Genomic DNA, 13,074 nt, shown 5'->3' on the forward strand with positions numbered 1-13,074 from the left:
GCGATCCGATCGAACCGGCACGCGAGCGGTGACGATCCGCTCACGACGTGTCCGCCCCAGACAGGATGACGCCATTGATGCACAAATGTTCAACAGCGAGGCTTCCTTTCGCCGATTGCCAAGTCGTTCCGTTTCGAATCATCCGTGTCAAGCATTATTAAGAACTTCGACGCCGAAAATCCGTTCCGTGGTCTCTGGTGTCATTCCTCTGACGACTCTCTACTCAGACGCCGCTTTCGCGTCTTTCTCACTGCTCGCGTAGGGCTCTTCGAATAATGGGACGCTTTTCCCTCTCCCGTATACACAATCTCGCTATCGAACAACTCGGAATCAATGGCGTACCCCACCGATAATATGTATTGTGATCACTTAATCAGCAGAAACGCGCCTTCTACCTTCTGACTCCACGACGTTCTCTTACTTCGGCACAAATGGGTGAATACCGACCGGAGTCGTCATCATCGCCGCTGCAAGGAAATTCGATCGTTAGTCAATTATTGAGTCTCTACATCTAACATCACCTCCACGAGTCGCCCATCGAGACGCTCCAGCTTTTGGATTCAGAGAAATCGATGAGGAATTCATCATCATGCTCATGAAATGGAATGATAAATCAGCCTCGACCATTCATGCTCGATCGGATGTCATCGAGAATCATTCGCTCTCACGGAATCGTCTCATGAAAATCCGGATCAAACGAAGAAGAATGCCTCTCACGCCCACAATCAAACTTATTCGTCATCCATGATACGACAAAAAAATTATCCTCCCCTGCTATGTCTCTCTCTCTCCCTCCCTCTTTCTCTCATGACGCTCTCGAAAATTCATGCTCAGGAGCTAACATGCACAAGTGCGCGTTCCCGTTCTGCCGCACGTGGGACCGAAACCTCAATGAAATGATCAACCGATGTTCTTCCCGCACGTAGAGCTTACCCGCCGCGTAGGGATCGTACATTGGGTACGCCATGCCCAGGTGAGTGTGATGATGCGTGTGCAGATGCCGATGCGGGAGAGACGACACGCTTTCTTTACTCTTTCCTCCCGTCGCAGCGCTGCTCGAACCCCCAAGCGACGAAGGAGTCGCGACACGACCCGGTCGGGCCGCCGTCTTCCCCGACGAAGACGACGGCGACGTCGCAGACGGACCGGCTTTCGGCTTCGGGGGCCCTGACGAACTCTGAGACGTAGAACCCGAGCGCCCGATGCCGGCTGTCGCTGTCTGCTGAGAGGCGGCGACCTATTGATGGTAAATTCGCAATGGAAACGTCGCAGACAGGGACTCGAGGCAGACAGGGAGAGGATAGAACGAACAACGCTAGGTCGAGGGGGGAATCTAGACAGCATTCACGCGCTTCACATGCCTCCATTCGAAATCATGCACGCTGATTATTCATGAACATACAAGCCATCCTTTCATTCTCTAGGCACTTGTACTTACACTGACTTGTTGTAGCAAGTCTAGAGTTGCTTTGGCCGGAGCGGCGGGTGAGCCGGGAACCCCCGGCACTCCACCGAAACGCTCGGATAGATAGCTCGGATGGTACATCACATCCAATCCGAAAGGCGATTGGAAAGGTGGTGCGAAGGGTCCAAGATACATGTTCGGTGGAGGTGCGCCGAACGGCCCCGGCATACCCTGTCCGAGAGGTTTTGGAGACGGGCCCCCAGCGTCCCTCCGAAGGTCCATCGATGGCGACATCCGCTTGTGCGCGGACTGTGAGAAACTCAAGGATTCGCCACCGAGTTGTGCTGCAACCACGAACGAAATCCATGGAATCAAACCAAATATATCATAAACCGGCGAACGGATAAACGACAAGCAGAGGCCAATATATTGAGTGAGCGTGGGAGGAAATGAACTTACGCATGAATTGATTAGGCCCTAGCGGTTGTGATTGTGAAGAGCAGTTCTTCGGCGTGAGTCGCTCCTGAGAAGGTGGAGTCGCTTTGCCTCTCGGAGAAGGTTGAGGCGACTGCCCGTGTGACATCCCCATCAGTTGAGGAGGCATTCCCAACTGAGGAGGTAGACCCTGGCCGAGTTTGAGCCCGGGCGGAAACGATGTGAACAGACTCGGTTGACTGAGAGCCGTTTTCGCCATGGAAACGGCTTGGCCATGATTGCCCACGAGAGACATTCCCACTGGGGATCCTAAACCTAGAGATGCCCCTAACGGGGTCAACGAAGATGAAGAGACAATTGAGGACGCCATCTTGCCGAGGGATGAGAGATCTTTCCGGTCGTCCGACGACAGACCTGTAGGGGAGAGGGGGGATTTAATTCGAATAATTACGCCGAACCGTCCGGCCATCGGTGATTCGACCGACCGGGACAAAGAGGGAGTAGAAACGAAGGCGGCGAAAGAGAATCTCAACGCACCGGCTGGAGTTGTGCTTCTGGAGGACTGCGGGGTGAGCTTCAAACCTGTCGAAGTATGTACATTCCCGGTCGATGAGGGTCGACCGTTATTATTTTGTTGATGACTATTTGATAAATCACTCCTTGAGTCGCTTCCCGCGTGTTGCGACGACATCTGATGCTGTTGCATATTTAATTGATGTTGTTGTTGTTGTTGATGCTGCAAGACCATTTGTTGCTGCTGCATGCTGAGATGTTGTTGGTGTTGCAGGGAGAGTTGCTGCTGATGGTGCTGCTGCAGCGACAGCTGCTGCTGCTGTTGGTGTAGCTGCTGCATCGGTTGTAAATGTTGCGGCAGCGCCTGAAGTGCTTGAGGCTGAGAAGGCAACGGTGGCAACTGTTGCAGCGACGTTTGTCCCAAAGACAGACTCGGACGATTATGATCCCCGTTCGAAGGTGCCGTTTTCGTTGTCGCCGTCGTTGTTGAGGTCGAAGATGACGACGACGTGGTTGTCGTCGGACTAGCCGCCGACGTTATCGTCGGCGTCGTGGAATTCGTTGTGGCAGCTGCTGCACTCACTACTGGCTTCATCGAGGTCACTGTTGCTGAGGACGACGTCGTTGTCGTGGACGGTGTTGTCGTCGTTGCTACGTCAGTAGCTGTGGTTTGTTGTGTAGTCGCTGTCGTCGACGCGGTGGCCGAAGTAGCCGTCGACGTCGACGCGCTCGTTGTTGCTGTGCTTCCTGCCGATGGGGAGCCATTGGCTGGATTTGCCCCGGAGTTGTCATCGGAAATATCAGAGTAGGCAGGGCTCGGCGCACCACCAGGCACGTCGTTATCTAAAGTCGCATTCGACGCAACGTTCTGTGAAGGGCGGAGAGGGGGCGGTTAGACTCTGGGGTGAGCTGAAAACTCCATATTTCGGGGCTAGACAACTCGTACGAATGGTAGAAACTCGGAGGAATATCGTCGGCGAGACACATCCGGAGAGAGTCGAGCGCGGAAAAACGATTTGTCATATTCACCTGGGTGTCGGTGTCGTCAGCAGACGGCCCGTTCAGGTTGCTGCCATTGCTTTCGGCAGTGTGGGCACTGTTTGGAGTATTTCTATCACAGGCAGCGGACATCCTCCCTCCGGACTCCTTGCTTTTATCTTTCGATACGTCACTATCGTCACTCTTGTGTTTCGCATCTGACTTGTCGACTCCGGCCGCATCGCCACTCGACGAATGATCGTTCTGAAATCGGTAAACATCCTTTAGGGACGGAGATTCTCTTCGCTGTGTCTTCCCCGCTTCTGAGAAGAGGAGCCGCGTCCAGCGTTCGAAGCCCCGTCCGGGACGTACCTGGTCGGAATTGGCGGAAGGCACAGCGGCCTGGTCGTCGCCGCCCTCTTTCTGGGCAGGGGGCGGAGGCGTCCGGTCGTTGTGTGCGTGAGTCTGGTGGTACCTCAAGCCGTTGAGCTGCTTGAAGCGTTTGTGGCAACTGGGCTCCGGACACTTGAGCATGCTGGCCTCCTCGATGGCGTCCTCGTCTTCGGCCATTACTCGTGTCACTCGACCCAGACCCACCGCTGAGGCGGACGACAACGAGGACACGCCGCTGGTTGCCCCGCTCCCGCCGGTTGTCCCGTTCCCGCAAGATTTAACGTTGTTGCCGCTTTCGGAAGACGACGACGAAGAAGTACTTCCTGCGTTTCTGTCTTCATTAGACTTGTCGTTCTGGCCCCCATTGTCCTTTGCCAGCTGCTGCTCTGACATCGGCTTCTTCACCTTGGGCGAGTCCGCCGCCACAGGAGAGGCGCACTTGCCGGGACTAGCCGGCACAGGCGTGAATGCCCTCCTGCCTTTCCCTGTTTCGAACATGGATGGATTAACGGATCGAATGATAATAATTGAACGTCAATGTATTCGAGAACGCCAACGGAAGAACTCGATCGAAGAAACAGAACTTCACGAACCATTTCTCAATTTACTGAGACTGTTGTCCTCTGATCCACTCAGCGACCTAGCCTGCCCCGTTCTTTTGGCCCTTCCTCCGAACCCTAGACTGCGACTTCGTTCGTCGCTTTCCTCCGTCAAACGTGGAGGAGCCCAGTCATGTCTTGTCGCGTCCAAAAGGGTTCCCACGTATGTTTTGCCTCTCCACGTTACGTTCACCACCAACACTCCTGCGGAACGGAACACCGGGTTAGGGGAAATTCCCAGTAGAATGCTCGTGTATCGTAAAGCGTGTCAAGAGAGAATTCGTTGAATCCGACTTGAGTCTTCAAACAAGCGATGAGCCACTTACCGCCTTCTGTTTCTTGCCAAACGATCCCTTCGAGGAGAACACTGGTGCCTGGTTCGCAAACACCGAGTGAGTCTGGCTCGGTTACGATTCCAACGGAGCTGCAGATGGTGCCCTGATCCCGGTTTAAAACGGGCTCAGTAGGGCGATTTCGCACGACAGTTTCGGGTGCGGAGATTGAAGGACCATTTTGCGTTGCTTGCTGTTGCTGGCTTTGTCTTTCTTGGTCTTGTTGCCGTTGCTGCTGTTGTTGTTGTTGCTGACCTGCTGTTTGTTGTGTATTATGTGGTTGTGCCTGCTGCTGCTGCTGCTGTTGTTGTTGCTGTTGTTGCAGCTGCTGCTGTTGGTTCTGCGGTCCCTGCTGATGCGCAGCCGACGCAGCCGTCATCGTTGTTGTCGTCGTCGTCGCCTGGCCATTGGTTCCATTGACACGATGCTGTCCCGCTTTATCTTTGTCTTCTTTAGCCGCTTTCTTCGCTTTGGGAGCAATATCATCTTCGGAAACGATTTCATGTCTCTGGCCAGAGTTGACTGATTTTCTTTTGATCTTCATTTTCAGGCCTTTATCAACCGATGTAGCCATGTGGCCATCTTGACCGCTCTTGAGCTCCGGCGCACCGCCATCTGAAAAGGAATCACTGCTTAGCGCTCATCTCCGGCGATCCTCCACCTCGTCACTATCCCGAGAATGCGTCATAATTGCGTGAGAGCTCCCGAGGGCGTTTACGCATCCGGGGACGCACGCGCGGAAGCTCCGGCCGAAATCAGTGTTTTCGTACGCTAATCGGAGATCAGTGGCAGTTCCGGAAGAGCAGAGGGGGGTGGGGTGGTCCGCGCCGGCGAAGCGCGAGTACTTCGCTCGGAAACCGGAAGCGGCGGTCGGAACGTCAAGTTATTGATGCTTTAAAATTACACACGCTTCGATACACAGCAATAGCATCGCCTACTGTGAGGGCTGGAAGGTTGCGCCGAAGTGCGGGAGCGGGTGCTGGTCGCCGGAGCCATCCTAAGCTCGAAAGAACATCACAAGAGATGATTCCGATCTTCCTTCCGCTTCCTCTCGTCCCTCCAGAGATCGCTCATCGATCATCGGAACGTTAGACGATAACTTCACTTCTACTCTTAGTTACATTCTGCAGCAGTGATACCCGCCACAATCACGACCAGCAGCAAGAACAGCAGCAGCATCGCCATAACCGCCAGTGGCATAGCACACCAGCAGTCGCGGAGACACACAGCCAGCAGCACACGCAGACGGACAGAAGAGACAGTTCAACACACATGTGTCTAACTGGTATATGGCGTTTCGGATGATGATCAGCGTTCAGACAGAAAAAAAACTGTAGCAGCTAGTTGCTTTCTCCGCTATCCAGCTCACTGGAGTTCTTTTTCCCGAATTTACGCCACTGCCTACCAGCCCCGGCGGGCTTAGGGCGCGTCGGCCCTGCGTTAGTACCGATTGAGAACGTATACTGGTCCCTTGAGCGTCGCCTCCACTGAGGCGGATCGATCTCTGCGGCGAAAATTAATATTGCTCCATAGAGTCGGAAGCGGACCGCGAAGTGGCTTCCGGTAGAAAATTCTTGCCGCCCCTCCTCGAGATCGAGGGACTCCCAGAGCTCTGCGTATCGAGTTCATTCTCACGCTCTGCAGTCACGTACGCTGAATTCGCCTGGATTGACGCGAATCGTCTCGCGAGATCTTATCGGCTAGCGCGGTTCATCATTGCATGTCCCGGTCAACGAACGAGGCCCGTAGTAGCAGCGAGTTTGTTCCGCTTCAAATCCGCGAGCCTGATAGGTAGAAAAGATTCCGAGTCGGGAATCTATTAGTCAGTGCGCATGATCCGAGAGACCTCTGGTATCTACATGATGAAGATATTCAGGACAGACTCTCTGCGCATACTCGTGACATGGATTCTCGAGATGGAGACACCTCCCTGTCAAGGGATCAGCGGCCCTGGGGCAGAATCCTCGAACACCGGGCCGGAACCTCGACTCAATGCCTCCTCGGTTTTTTCTCCGAATCTATCATTCCACATTATGCATATCGACGGGAGTCAAGATAAATCTTGATTCAATGGGAATAATTTTTCATGGAAATTCGGCATTCTGGCATTCCCATGGGAACCCAGTCGCCCCTGGAGTTCCGATGCCCAGGGCCGCCCCCTGTCCAAGCCTCGCCACGCCTCCACTCTTGTTGATGTCTCCGACGACATCTCGGTGCCTAGACGCACGACTCGAGTTAATTTTTGAGAATTATGCCCTCAAACGCTTGCGATCCAGGTATGGGAACCTGCTTCGAACAAAGAGCGAGCGCGTTTCCCAGCGAGGGTAAGAACCTACCAGTTGTTGCAACGTGAGAGGCCATACCGAGCTAAGTCGGCCGCTTCAGGGTGGTTCTCGTAAACTCACAGCATGATGAGTTCGGGCTTTGCTGAAGCGGAGAGGAGGTCGCGGACAGGCCGTGAAGTCAGCTAGCGAAGACAATCACATCACTGCTCCACCTCCCACCTCTTCACACTGTTGCTGAAAACAAAAATCATCTCAAATTGGAGTCACGGTTCTATGAGTTCGTTTACGCAAGGACCTCGCCAGCCTGCGATGATCAGTGAGGACACAAAATCATCACGTGATTTTGCAATCCGCCGCCTCTCGGCTTTCGAATCCGTTGCGAGGAGGAGGAGCGAGGAGGCAAGTCATGCTGTGGCAAGACTGAGGATGCTCCGGACCATGAATGATTGAGAAAGTCATCCAGATTATCAACGAAGTCGCGTCCTATCCGTAAGAGCTATGAATGTTTGGTTGACATAAATTCGGATCTGCTTCTCGGAGCCGTTCGAATTATTCCAGCCCGCAGTCCCCAAGCCGTAAAGCTCGCGGTGAGGCCGAGGGAAGTAGGTACCTACGAGCGAAGCTCCAGAGATGCGTTCCCCGCTCATTTCTCCAATTCGTCGGAGGTCATTCGTGAGCCACAATCTCTGGGAAAAACTCAGCTCCCGGAAGCCGCCTCGGGATTGAAGGTTGAGCGGATTTTTTCTCGGAACGGAATCGGTTCTCGATGCCGAACCCCGTCGAAATGTCGATCGGAGCCCGCCGGGGAGCGTAGTTCCCACGATAACTTAGTTCGCGGGGAAGCAGATATCACAGGCGTCCCTCTCGAGCCGGTCTTGCAGGGAGAAGGAACCGAATATTTGGTCAGCTCATACCGGATATTCTCCCGTTTCAACTGAGACCAAGTTTCGGGTGATGTCCACCAGTATTTCGGGTTCCTCAGGAACGGATAGATTCTCGTCCCGGGTGGTCTCCCTCGGAGACTCGAGCGAATAGCGGAACGATTATTCGGAGAGTTGATTCCAAGATTACTTCAAACGTCTTCCAAACCAGAGCGTATCATCGCGAATTCCGCTCCCGAGCCGCATCCTGGCCATTTTCTAGAAAATCTCCACTAATATGAAAAGGGTGAGGACCCCTTGGATTTTCTTTCTCGGCGAAGAAATCAGTGAGAGTGACGAATCGAGCGCCGAATGAAGGACGAGCGACAAGCGTTGATTTTTCGCGATCGTCCGTGCCAACGCTCACGGAGAATTTTCCAAGAGGAGGGGACTAATTGCCGACAGCGACAGAAGGAGCGAAAAAGACGCTGATCGACTCAAACCGCTTGCCTTGGTGTCACACCATTTATCAACATAGTGTGGACAACCAGGTGGTTCTTCGCGGGGCGATCTTCGACCTGACAAACGAACGTATCGACGGACCGCAGACGGACGCACGGGACAAGCAAGCGGCCGAACGACCGTTCGCCGGACCGGCCGATTGACCGACCGTCCGACCGTCCGTCCATCAAAGCGGCAGCAGATCGGGAAGTCAAGCGACGGCCGCATTCATTTTTCTTCTGAGCTATTCAAATTCACTCGAGGCGTGCGTCTGATTCTGCGAGCGGAACTCACGACCTAAGCAACACTCACGCAGGAGCAGAGCATGCAAATACACTGAGCGATAAATTTCTTCTGACCGGTGAGGATGAAGAATGCTCGCTAAAGTCGGTGATGACAGACAGCACCTGAGCTCTGTCCAGCAAGGAGCGATGTATGCAAATTTATGAACCTCTTCCAAATGAGGGTTCGAACCGCGAGCGCGAAATCTTTTACTGATCGTGTACCGAGAAATGTTGGAGCTGAGCTCGAGCGAACGCCATGCTCTGACTGCAATCATTTGAAGCTGCATCGATTGAGGTGGCGGCAATAATAACAACTTCATCAACGACAAGGATGACACATGAAATCATATATCCTGGCAGCGGCGGCCGCAGTAGCAGCGGCAGAGCAAGCAGCACCATCTCACCACAAAAATCGCCGCCCGCCTGATTCATAGAGGGTGCCGCAGGGAAACAGCGTTTAACCGCAATCGGAGCGTGCCGGACCCTCAAGTGTTCAGGGAGCGACACCGCGACAGCCACGAGCTCGGTTTATTTCATTACTGAAGCGAAATGCCAATCATTTTACGGTCTCTAGCTCCGTTCACCCGCGGGATCCGGACTCGAGGCGGTGCACCCTCACCCGAAACGCGTGTGAACGCTGAGAAGTCGCCTCGTTCCTATTTGAACTACTGCAAAACGAGTCGAAACAAGTAGATACAATTATTCAACGCGACGCGAACCAATTCGTGAACGTCTTCGCGGCACCTTGGGACGGGTCACCGTTCGCTCTGCGGCGGACACATGAAAGTTCGAGCAAAAAATCCTCAATAAGCACATCCTCGGCCGAGAACACTGGGGCGGCGAGGCCACACTGTGAGGGCAGCAACAACCTAACATGAAAGCACACGATCGCGAATTCAACTTCTGACTTCAACGTCCAAGAAATCCTTACGGAGAGGCTCGAGCGACGATGCGGGCACTCGAGCTCCATTCCGGCGTTTCGAGCCCGACGCTCCGGAAGGGGGAGCGATACCTTGTTGTACCCTCCAGCAACGAACCGGAGTCCGAGAGGAGATCGTACGTTATTTGGTCGTGTCACGCGTTCTCCTCGGTTCACGCCTCCGCCAGCGACTCACAAACTCACAGAGACTCGAACACTAGAAACTACAGGCACTGTAGTCTTCGAGCGCAGCGCTCTCGCGGAAAAAAGGCATCGGACAGGCATCTTCGCAGACTAGCATTAGCACCCAGAAGAATTCAGAACGCTCATGTTTAAGGCAGCTCACAGGGACGGCACGCACAGACCCCAGTGGCCGCAGCAGTGAAAATTAAGTACACACACACCTTGATGCTCCCTTCTGGAGCTCATAGACACTTCACGCGATGATTGTTGGAAACAGTCGAGGCCAGAACTATAACAACCCCCGATACATCCCTTGTTTTCTTCGCCTCTTCAACTGGCCTTCAGCTACAGATCAAAATACCCCAAAGCGTCCTCGGTACCCCTCCCCCGGAGTCGGATGAACGCGTTCAAGTAACGCTTAGGCCGACGACCCACAGCGCGCCAACATTCAAAACATTCTGAGAATCGCCGTGGTAGACATCCTGTTGGCTCGCTTGATTCTGATGAAGAGGCGAAATGGCAGAAATACGAGTGACGGACTCTAATTATTCTCGTGAACGATGCTTTCATGATTTCGGCGCGTTCTCCGAAGGATAAGGAACAGAATTCCGCGGTCGAGCGACCGGTGAGCGCTTTTTTCAGTCGATCAATGCGCGCCTGAGCGAATCACTCGTTCGAAACGAAGATATTCCCTCAGATTCCTCTCACTCAGAGAAAATAATTCCAGAAAGCTGGGAATTTCCGGACCTCGAGGAGACCGATCAGGACGATTTCGAATGGGAGCTCTAGAGGGAAACACAGGAGATTTCCTTTCAGGTTTTTTCGTGGGTTCATTCCCTGAACCAGCCGGCGAGCACTCCTTCGTATACTTATACCGGAACATATGTCCGGACGACAGCTACCACGACGGGAGACTCGATATCATGAAAACTTTCCCCCAGTCTCAATAGTCCTCTATCTTACGAGGGAACGCCCTCGCGGGCAGCGAAATTGTCGGTCCTCGATAAGGGCGACGAAATCCGGCATGAACGCCACGTTTCAACGAGTTTCCTCATCTGCCTCTCCTACGATCCACATCCCTCCATCCTACAATGAGAATGCTTGATAGCCCGGAATGAAACACAGAATCAAAATGGGATTCCGCTCCGGTATTGCTTCCATGACTGAATCCGTCGCTTCGGCCAGGAAGACTGTCCTTTCTTGGAGTTCCAGAAAGTCCCCGGATGCATTTTCTTCGGGACATGGAGATTCAGTCAGAGCTCAGAGACTTCGAGCGTAATTCTGCGCTTGGATGGCGAAGTCCGTCTCTAGTCGGCACCTCCGCTCCTCGGATCTTTGCAGCACCCAATCGGAGGCTCTCGACTCTGGGGAGAGGTTTAGGGTCTCGATCGTTGGATAAGGGTCGAGTCAGTCCGCCCGTCGAGAGCGTCGGTACCCTTTCTCGGTTGCCAGGATACTTGATAGAGGAAGAATTTCATGACTAAGGTTAAATTGCATCCGAATTGACTTTTTCTTTCTCGGAACTCCTAACTTGATTTAGGCATTTGGTTTCGGAAGCAGCCTCAGAGACATGCCCCGTGCGGAGGAGGCAAATCAGAAAACATGTCCATGAATAGAGCTGGTGGGAAGAGGCCTCGGCGTCGCCCGGGAATCTGTCGTCTAGACAGGGGAAGGACTTCCGGAGGGGGAAGATGACCGAAGGTCCTGAGGTGACTTTTTCCTCCGGAGCCGGGAAAGCTCTTGATCCTGAGAGGTGAACCACGAGGCTGGACACCTAGGCTTGTCGATGCGCTGGGTATCTGGGTGTCGGATCTTTTGAATCACTCGGGATCGGCACGGATCATAATTGCCCACCAACGAAGACGGTCTGTATCCAGTTAGGGAGGAAGCAGTATTACATTCGATTAGATATCCTATTTTATTTCGTATCACGCAGTACAATGATATTGTTGGAAGGCGTTCCCGGAACGGGGCCCTGAGACCCCTCGGGGTTCCCGGAGGTCGGTGAGATTTATTTGTGTAGTGATCCTGTGGAAAAATGTATTCGATATAGCTGGCCAAACTATCGACGAGCCCTACTGTATTAGAAATGCCCACTATACTGAGAGGGCCTATTGAATGAAGGACGGGAAAATAGTTTCCGTCTGGCCGAGCCACCGAATCGTATCTCCGGAATGACATGATATGATTTGTGATTTAGCGTGGCGATCAACATTGAGGAGCATGCCGGTCCAATAGGAACTCACCTTCATCCGATGAGGAATCGAAGAATAGAGCGGCTTGCTCTATAATACGGCATGCTCCAATAGCCCCACGCCCGATAAATGGATCGAACAGTAGAACGACATTCCGTTCTATCAAAATAAGTACGATACATTAGAGAACCGTTACGCATGGCTTTTTGACGTATTACTCGAAAGATTCCATCGAAGAGAACCCGCAATCGATCTCGTGATTCAGGGGAGGTATCAAGAAACCAAGGGGAAGACTAAGAGGGGAGCGCAGTTCTGAGCGATACATACGAATAAGAGTGAGTACATCCTTGAAACCCGCCATTCACCGAGGAACCGATGACTGTCCCACAATGACCTTCAGGTATCAGAGAGATCAATCGGTTCCTGATGCACCCGGGGGCGGAGATCTCTCTTCCTTTGAGATCGGAAAGTGCAAATTCAAGGGGCCTCGTCGATTTTCGTTTCCCAATGCGAAGGTGATGGAATGATAACCTGACTCTATATACCTATATCTTCTCCAGATTGCCTTCCAGAGCGAACCCCATACCAAGACTCATCGCGGAGGGATAGGAGGGGGCGGACAATTGTTCTGAGGCCTTTATCCTCAAATCCGTGATGAGAGCTCTGATCGTGAGAGATCTGCGCGATCCGAGCGCTCGACGCGTCATGCATCCGTGAGCAGAGTCCTTGAGAAGCGTCGGTGCTGTTGGAAACCGTACAGTACGTCTGAGACGTGCGCGGGCTTGACCCTTTAGGAAAATGATGAGCAAAGGACGCCCGCATACGTGCCCTCGAACGACGAGTGATCCTCGATACTCGCTCTCAGATCATCGCGGGTCTGTGAGTCAATCGAGCATTTAAGGTTCTAGCTCTAAGCGGTAGATTGGTCACCGCTTCGCGATATCGTTTATAGTGGCCTATTTCCAGCGAAAACACGACAAGACTCGTCATCCAGCCGATTCCCAACGACACCCAAACGGCTGCCAAGTCTCCGGAGACGATTTTGTTCGCGGAATCCGACGTTTTCTTTTCGGTTCCAGCAATGCAACCGAGATGCCCGTCGAGGAGCTGGTTCTCTTTCATGAACGGCACTGCATATGCCTGCAGCCAAAGTATCCTGCAACGGAGATTCGAATGCTCAGCCTCCGACCCT

This window comes from Galendromus occidentalis, unplaced genomic scaffold (genome assembly GCF_000255335.2).
Source record: "Galendromus occidentalis unplaced genomic scaffold, Mocc_1.1 scf7180000077525, whole genome shotgun sequence".
NCBI classification, from domain to species: domain Eukaryota; kingdom Metazoa; phylum Arthropoda; class Arachnida; order Mesostigmata; family Phytoseiidae; genus Galendromus; species Galendromus occidentalis.